The sequence below is a fragment of the Helianthus annuus genome, chromosome 7, assembly GCF_002127325.2.
Source record: "Helianthus annuus cultivar XRQ/B chromosome 7, HanXRQr2.0-SUNRISE, whole genome shotgun sequence".
NCBI classification, from domain to species: domain Eukaryota; kingdom Viridiplantae; phylum Streptophyta; class Magnoliopsida; order Asterales; family Asteraceae; genus Helianthus; species Helianthus annuus.
Genome location: NC_035439.2, coordinates 85,191,744 through 85,201,505, shown reverse-complemented (window position 1 = coordinate 85,201,505; position 9,762 = coordinate 85,191,744).

The following is a 9,762-nucleotide window of genomic DNA, read 5'->3' as shown; positions in this document are numbered from 1 at the left end:
TGCAAGAAGTCCCGGTGGAAGTCGCACCCCCTCAAACCGATGCCAACGAGCCCTCCTTTCTCCTCCCGAGGGAAATAGAGGAATGGATCGCCGACATATGAGGAGTCCATAACCGGAGGAAGGAGTTCTATGAAGCCGCATTCAACCGAGAATACTATCTTCTAGGAAATTTTGCTTATTAGAATAACTTGTAGGCTAGGACTCCTTGTTTTAAAGCTTCTTGTGCTTACTTATCTAACTTACTAGTATTTTAGAACTATGTAATTCTCTCTATGATTGTTAATGAAATGATGGTTTTAAGGTTTGGATGATGTTGTAATAAATAAAACACACTCATGGTGGGAAAGGATAACAAGGGAACCGAGAAACATAGCCCCATGCACAAAAACAGGACCGCCCGACAACAATTCCTTCATTACAGCAAGTTCAGCACGGGCCGTGTCCTCCCAACACGGCCCCGTGCTGCACACCCTGCAGAAAATTGCCCCGTCCAGGTAACTGGACACGGGTCGTGTTCACTGAACACACCCCGTGTTCGCTGAACACGCCCCCGTGTCCAGGCTTCTGTACCCTTCTCTTTAATTTTTATCGCTGGCACCTGAACACGGGGCCGTGTCCAGGATGCCAGTAACATAAAATTTTGCTTTTAACACTATTTTACAAATTCAATCAACCTAAAAACTTATTTTTGGGACACATTGAGGACAATGTGTAATTTAAGTGTGGGGGGGATGCTAAAACCTTGAATTTTGCAAGTCCTAATAACAAGCCTTACACAAAACTCTATTGTAACCGCTAATCACCCCTTTTTTCCAAAAATTTTCATTCTTTTTACTTGTCTAGGTTTAAGTTGGGAATTCAAGTCTTAACAAGGTTATATTTTTACAAATTTACAACCGATAGCGTCGTAATAAAAAGAACCAACATAAGAAAATTATGAAAAGGCATCACAAACTTAGTTAAAATTTGATTATATATACTTAATCACATAAAAAACCCTTTTCCCACAAAAGTGAGTTTTGAGCCTTTAACGAGCATACAAATATATATCTTTACACTAAATGCTCATTTTTCGTTTCTTGTGTGAATAGCCGCTTGGTTCGTACGACTCTAGAACTTGCCACAACAATACATTCCCGGTCCTTACCAACTTAAACCCGAGTAAGTAAATGATGGAGGCATTAGGACTAACCCTTTTTCTTTCTACACCATTATTTTTCAATTTTTTTTACCACCTACCCAAAATCCCCCTAGTTAATCCCTTTGAGCCTAAACCTTTTCATTTCTTAACCCAAAACCATCACCCTTTTTACCCACCTAATTTTTTTTTTATTTTTAACCCTTTATTTTAGTAACAATTCGGTTTTCTAATGACTCTATTCAAAAAAAAATTATATATTTTGATGAAACCAAATAAACAAACAAGTTCATCAAAAATAACCTTATTTGAAACAAGTGGTTCATCAAAATAAAATAAAAATGTGAAAAAAAAACAGTCTTTCAAAAACCGACGTTTGTTACACCTTTCGCCCTTTTTACTAACCACTAACCCAACCACCCACCTTTAGCCCAAGCCTAACCCTTCACGCAAAGAGTCCTCTTCATATTTACAAAGGTATATAGTTAAAAATGAGGAGGATTGATTGCTTGGCAAGCTTATGGTAGGAGTAAGTTCCATGCCGCTCTCGAGTGATTCACTAAAAATACACCTTCGGCTGAGTGTTGAGTGATTCCCCCGTGAGGTATGTGAACTTGTATATAAATGAAATTTTAAAAAGGTAAGTTATGCCCTAATAAAAAATTTATCATATGAAATGTTTTTAATAAATCATGACAAATAGGATTGTAAATAAATAAAAATAAAACCTAAATAATCTTGGAATTCCCGACACTCAATGACAAGCCCAAAAACCTTCTCTTCTACCCATTCCATTTGGGAGTGAATAAAGCCACATTATAAAGAGTTTTGCTTGAGGACAAGCAAAAATTCAAGTGTGGGGTATTTGACGTGCACAAAATGCAACATATAAAATACATCAATTGTGGCTTAAAACTAACCCCTTTTTAGTACTAATGTTGGAAAAAGTATGCTTTTGTCTTCCTTTTGTACTTTCAGGATTAAATGAGCTCAAAATAACAAAAGAAGCAAAAAGACAGCAAAATCTAACATAAATGCAAGAAAAGGAACAAAAGTGATATACCCGACCCCCCGACAGCATCTCCCCAAGCAAAACAGAGAAGCCAGTAGACTGAACACGCCCCGTGCTCAGCGAGCACGAGGCCATGCCCAAGAAGCAGCAGAAAAGACAAACCTATAGAAGCTTCTATTGCCCACCACAGGGCCATGCCCAGCGGACACGGGGGCGTGGTCAAGTTGCTGCAGGCGCATTTATTGTAATTGCGAATTACAATTAATGAAGAGCGAGAGTGTCAGATGGACACTGGGCCGTGCCTAGCGGGCACGGGGCCGTGCCCAGGCTTCTGTGCAGCCTATAAATAGGAGTGCTTGGAGCTCTTGCAACTCATCCCTTGGCACACCACCTCTCTCACACTTCACCCACCACCCACCACCACCATAACACCATCATCCACCACCATCATCCATTGTCCATCATAGAGTGTGTGAGTCGTCTCGGGATCCAAGATTGATCGTAAGAGTTCTTGACAATCAAAGGCCATGTTTGCCTAAGTCTCTTACATCACTTGGTGAAGACAAGTGTTTAGTGTAATACTTTTTATTTTTAATCTTTTGCACTTTTTTATTGGTTTTGTATTAATTACTAGTTTCTTATGTTGAAGGTGATTCTTCCTGATCGTTTGTCCGTGGTGTCTTGGCATTATTTTACTGTCTATATAAAATATAAGATTTTCACCATTTGTATCTCCACGGTCTATATGGAGGTATGTTGGCTACCTGGTCGGGGGTTAAGGGAACGGTTTGGTAAGAGTCTTGCCATTGTTCAGTGTATAGATCCTGCAAAGGACCTGGGTCAAATTTAGTAGGACCTCCTTCAATACCCAAAGGTATTGGATGGCGGGGGTCCAAACTCTTTGATCCCCTCATAAGTTAAACTACTATTAAAACTTTAACCCGGCTACTTAGGACTGTATCCCTGCTGACTCAGACTACTTAGCCGAGGGTAACGTCGCCTTCAAAAGAGGGGCCTACCACATTATGCATTAATAACTTAATTAATTATCTTTCAATAATCCGACCCTTTAGGATTGTATCCTTGCTGACTCAAACTACTGGGTTGAGGGTAACGTCACCTTCAAAAGAGGGGCCTACTACAATAACTAAGATAATCTCTTAAACAAGTACAAAAGTGTGAAAATAATCAAAGGTTACACTAACACACGAGTCGGATCCAAGTGATTCATCTTGTCTATCTGTTTTTATTTTAATTTTATTTTTCAGCATTTTAGTTAGATTTATTTTCTTAGTTTAAAATCTTTTTTTAACATTTTGATTTGATTAGACGTTGAGGATAAACCGGTACTAAAAGCTCTTGTGTCCTTGGACGACCTCGGTATCTTACCAACACTATACTATGTCCACGATGGGTGCACTTGCCCATATGTGTGTTTAGTGTTAGTAAATATCGTGTTTTATTAATTTAAAACTTGACTAAAAGTGTAAAAAGGGCTTAAAATATACACCTAAAATATAACACACTTCACGCGCATCAGAAGGCTTACGGACCGCAAAGCTATAGTCTTACGGTCCGTAATAAGGCTTAACTGGGCGATACATTTTGAATTACGGATACGGACCGTAAGGGCTTTGGCTTACGGTCCGTAAGACCTGTAACTGGGCAGTAAAATGGACAGTTGCAGGTTACAGCCATTCCACTCCCTTTGTAACCTAGTTTTTCGATACTAGGGACTTTGCAATTGGTTTTAACAGTATAGGGACACCTGGTAACATCTGGGATCATCATAGGGACACATGCAAAGATCTTGGAGCTTCCATTTTGCTATATAAGGCCTTGTTCATTCACTTGTCAATTGCACACTTGAAATTTTGTTTCAAAACTCACTCTTTGGAGCCTCCTGGAGCTCAAGGAAGTTTTCTAAAGTTCCCTATTCGTTCTATGTACCCTTGTAAGCATTCTTAGCCCCCTAAGTTCAAGTTTTATTAGTTTAATGACCAAAAATCAAAGCCATCGTAATTAAGCTTTGACTTAGTGATTAATCACTAATGGTCCAGCCATTATTCAAATTGAAAGTGGCTATGAGTTGGTAATTAGGTGGGTAATAAACCCTTAAAAGGACACCCTCTGATTTCCACTCTAACTTGGTCAATTGTCGGGTCAAACTTAATATTAAAAAGTCAACAGAAGTTAGTTTTGCAAATAATTTCATAATTAGCAATGTAGAAGCTATGGAACCTGTTTTAACACTAAAATAACTTGGTAAATGATGTAAGAACATGTCTAAGCATGTTCAATTTGACAATTCTGAGTTTAGGCTCGGTTCGGAACCGAAAGTCGCAAAAGTAGACTTTTCCTTTGACTTTCAATTCTGACCCGATTTAGCTAGTTTTAGATATGCCTTAAGGTTCCATTAGGACCATATTATAAGTTAGTAAAACCCTCTGAGGTTATACTACATGGTTCCTTAATTATTCAATTCATTTGCATGTTTCCGTTAATTGCTTAAATATTGACCATTATGCCCTTTTGACCTTAAAATGAGATTTTTGAAAATGTGAGAGGACAAAAACCTTTATTACTGATTTATAAACATGTCCTAAAAAATTTGACATCAGTTTGAGGTCTAGATTAGGAGTTATGCTCAATAGCGTAAATTGAAAGTTTTTTATTAATTAAACAACATATTTGGCATAAAGCCTATTTAAACTCGAATTTTGACACCAACCTTTTTCCCACTGATATAATATAATATTTTGGGATTTTTGAAGATTTTTATTTATTTTTAAACTGATCATAACATAGGGTTCTAGCTTTGATTCGGTAATTATCAATTATACCCTTTTTGCTAATAAAATGAGTTTTACATAACATTTTGATACCAATCCTTTTGCTACTGATTTATATGTTAAATAAAATATTTTAAGCCTTCTGGACTGATAAAAATCTCAGCTTTCCTTATATAACCTGAAAATCGCCTAAAATCAACTTTTACGCGTTTTAAACGTATAATATGGATTAAAACTATTTTTGACATATAAGACTTAATACCTACTGATGTTTTAAGTAAATTTTTATACTTTAACAGTAAGCAAAAGTTTTGAACTCAGATTTCCAAATTTAACCTTTAAAGCTTATGTGAAATGACCAAAATGCCCCTACGGTGCATAGTTTGGTTATAAATGATAAATTTCACACACATGCAAAACCTTACTGATATGACAAGCAAAAATAAATATTTTTACTGATCATTTCAGACCAGAACCTCAGATTAATATTTAATCTCTTTTATAACCTGTAAAATGACCAAAATACCCCTACGGGGCTTTTTTTAAGTTTAAATCCGTTTTGGGCATAATGGAAGGTATCTTACTGATATCACAACATATTTAAAGCATATAAACTTAGGAAACCTATTCATGACTCATTTGGTTACCCGTTATGCATTTTCGCGTTCGGTGCGGTTTATGTAACTAGTTTGCATAAATTAACCGAAACGGGTCAAACCTTATCATTTTTGCTTCAAAATCCAGAATGTATTTAGTTTACCCATATTATACAAGTCTCTATACTTGTCGGGTCTAAATAACATTCTAATCCGGTCTTCGCTTAATCTTGTGTTTCGAACCGTATATCTTTCTTTAAAACTAACCGGTCTAAGTTTAAACTTAAATAAGAGCCGTTAGGAATCTAATAGGTTATTAAAACCTTCGTTCCAGATTTAATATGGCTGGGATAAATTTGTATAATTTGCTCAGGTAAATACTTTTAACTTATTTTCCCTTATACGGGCTTGGGGTACGGTATATAAAATACCGCTTGGTGGGGTATTGAATTTTTAATCGTACGAAGGTTAAATCATTGAGATAACCCGTTTAATCTGTTTTGTTTATTTTAAGCGTTTGGGGGGTTAATGACCATGTCCTAGATATTCTCGGCTCATTCATTGAAATAGCCACGACTTAAGCACAGGGTGTAGGCATACACCTGCCAGTGCGTATGTAAAAATAATGTAACCGCCTGTTTAAGAATAGCTCACCGCGGGATATATTATGTGGTGTGTCTATTAATCTTTAACCCGGTATTCAGCCCGGGCTACTGAACGTATAATAAACATATAATTCTTTTACAAGATTATGTTTAAATAATTATCCCAAGTTATAAAAGATTATTTGTGCCTCATGCATTTAAATCAATTTTCTTAAGCACTTTTCAAAAGAGTCGGTTAATTGTATTTACCAGTGTAAACTGACGTATTTTCCAAAAAGGCTAAAGTGCAGGTACCAGGCGGAATAGGTTGGCTACTCCTGAGTGAATAAATAAGAGTCTTGCAAGCTTTGTCACTTAAAAATCGGTTGAACTATTATCTTCTGTTGGTGCACTTTGTGTCTGTACTTTGTCTATATTTTGTAATGTATAAAACGATGTCTTTTGTCGGTTGTGTTTACGTCCTTTATGTGTGTTTATGTATTGTAATGTGTTGTTTGACCAAGTCAACCATCCTCCTGGTTTGACTTGGCCAAACTTCAACACTTAGTATTTGAAAGATAGAGTGTCACGAAGGATGTCTTCGAAGGATGATGTTTATCCTTCGAAGACTTCGAAAGATGTCTTTCGGAGGATCTTTATGGACCTCGAAGGATACACTATCCTTCGAGGTATGTCTAGATCCTTCGAGATCTTTCGATAGGTTTTCTGGTCGACAGATTATCCTTCGACCAGGACATCTATCCTTCGTGCATGGGAATCTGTTTTGGGTATATATATCCATGAAGGGTTTCACTTTCACAAGAGTTCTGATAAGTTTCTGTCCAAAGTGTGTGTTCTTCATAGAGAGCTTTTGTGTGTGAAACCCAGGTCTTTGTTAGAGTGTATTTTCAGTTTGGTCAAGGTCTGTAACCGTGTCCACTGAAATACAAGAGAAAACTTTGATACTTGCTTGTCTACTCTTTCTCTTGTTCACTTTGCTTACATATAAACTCCGGTTTGCTTGCTAGCTTGGATTCCGCACTTGCTAGTGGGTTAAACATAACAAGGAATAGGTTAAACCTCAACCTCCGAGGGACCTACAAGTGGTATCAGAGCCGTGGCTCTTTTCCTTGTTAAAACCGGGTTTTTGTGCAAGACTTGGTAGTTTTTGGACAAAAAGTTTCTTGGTTTAGCACCCGTTTTTAGTGTGTTTTCTGGATATTTAACCATAAAAACGTGTTCTAAACTAACCGGGTGTGTTACGGGAAGGTTTGGGTAACTTAAAAATCATATCCGATAGTTTTTCTGTTTTCCGACCATTATTCCGGTCAAATTCCGGTTGCCTTGGTGAGGATAAGAAACTTCTATTTTGGGTGTTATTTTTGAAAGTCAAATCTGATTGTGAAAAGGTGTTGTCAGATCATACCCATTTGCCGAAAGTTGGTCACCTACCACATCAACTTTTCACCAACTTTTGTACCTTCTGTACTTGTGTCAGAACCGTCGAAAGATAACTTTCGAACTCGAAAGATCATCTTTCGATCAAGGAGATTCGAAAGATAGCCATCCTTCGAACATCCTTCGAAGTCTGTAGGTTATCCTTCGAGTCAAGGAATCTTTTTGAAAGATCATCCTTCGAGCTACTATTCATTTCGAAAGATAAGGATCCTTCGTGAAGGTGAATCTTTCAAGTTTATCTTTCGAGATCATCGTTCGAATCTCAACAGTGATCCTTCGACCACTGTTGATCCTTCGAACAGGTGTGATCTTTCGTGGATCCTTCGAGTCTTAATTGTTTAGACTTAACAGTTTGTGAATTTCAGGTCTTTCGATCCTACATCCTTCGGCTGCTTGTTATCCTTCGAAACTTTTAACATAGTTTGTGAAAATCAACTTTTTATTAAGTTAATTTTCACAGAATATATTAAAATATAAAATGGGTACAAACGGTCAATGGGATCCATCCGCATGGTCTTTGAATCCGCAATCATCTACTGCGCAATCATCTACTTCTCAATCTGATCAAGATTTCAGGAATGCTTGGATGCAGGCTATTACCCCACCCTCAGCTGCCATGATATCTGCTCATCAGTGGGCCTTAGTTACTAATCAGAACAGCAGTATTCAGGCCATGATGCAAAATGACAATGAGACGGGTACAAACACAAAGCCTCCAAAGCTCAATCACATAAATGATTGGGGTTGGTGGAAAGAAAGATTGAGAACGTATGTTCAAGGACAAGGCCAAGACTTATGGATGTGTTTCTTCACTCCATTCGAGAATGAGTTAGAAGTCGCAGGATCTAATCCTCAGACTTACAGCACAATGACCGAGGAAGATAAAAAGAAGTTCGAATTGGAGAAGAAAGCATTTATGATTCTCACACAAGCGCTTCATAGAGATATATATCATCAGTTTGTCTACTGTACAACTACAAAACAACTGTGGGATATGCTTACTATGAGATGTGAGGGAAATGCTCAATCAAGAAAGATCAAGCAGGAACTGCTTAAGAAAGAGTTTGAAGGTTTTACTTGCATGGAGAATGAGGGTCTAACAGAGTTGTCTACAAGATTTCACCATCTGTTGAGTGAAATGTTTGCTTTCAAAGTTCCCGCTACTCCACAAGAAATGGTTCAGAAATTTGCTGATAGTTTACCAGCAAAGTGGAGCGGTTATCTCGAGATCCTTAAGGAAAATGGTGTTTTAGATACAATCACCATTTATGAGCTGATTCAGAAGCTAGAAAACAAAGCCGTTGAAGAAAGGCTCAAGGCTAAAAGAACAATCGTTCCTCAGAATCCAGAAGTGTATTTTGGGATTGCAGGCGGTATTCAAGGAGATAAGCCAGCTCCTCAACATGCTAAGCTTCAAACTGCTTTTCTTTCTAACACCGGAGCGTCTACAGCAAATCAGTTTGATCCCTCAGCATATACTATGCTCTCAAGACCAGACTCTTCTTCTTCTCAACAACAACAGTATGTGCAACAGACAGCTCCTCAGTTCACTCCACCACCTTTCCTGGATCCAAGTAGAGCTCAACAACAACCACCACAACAACAAGGGTTCTATGGAAGTTCTTCAAGCTTTCAAGCTACTTCCAACCCTAACACTGTCAGATTGGATACTTCCAATTTCTCAAAAGTCAGTGTTGAGATTGCCAAGGAACATATGGAAATGCTGAATACTCTGGTCAGCGCTTATTGTGGGTTGGTTGCCGGTCAAATTGGAAATATCAACCTGACCAACGAAGATTATCAACAGGTTGATAAAGAAGAATTCGAGATGATGGATATAAAGTGGGCTCTTGCAAGTGCTATCCGGAGAGCTAAAGAGTTTATGGAGCGAACAGGTAGAACCAACTTGGAAAGCAACAACAATACCAAGTATGGTTTTGATAAAAATGCTGTCACCTGCTTCAACTGTGGTGAAAAAGGTCACTTCAAGCGGGAATGTCAGAAACCAGCCAAGCAAGGCAATCAGAATCCGTTTAGGAATCAACGACAGCCTCAGCAACAACAGAACAATTCTGACAGACAATTAGTTCCCGTGGGAGGAAATTCTTCTGGATCCACAAACTCTAATCCCCACAGAGGATTAGTGGTTCAAGCTGACGAGATTTGCAACTGGAATCTTCAG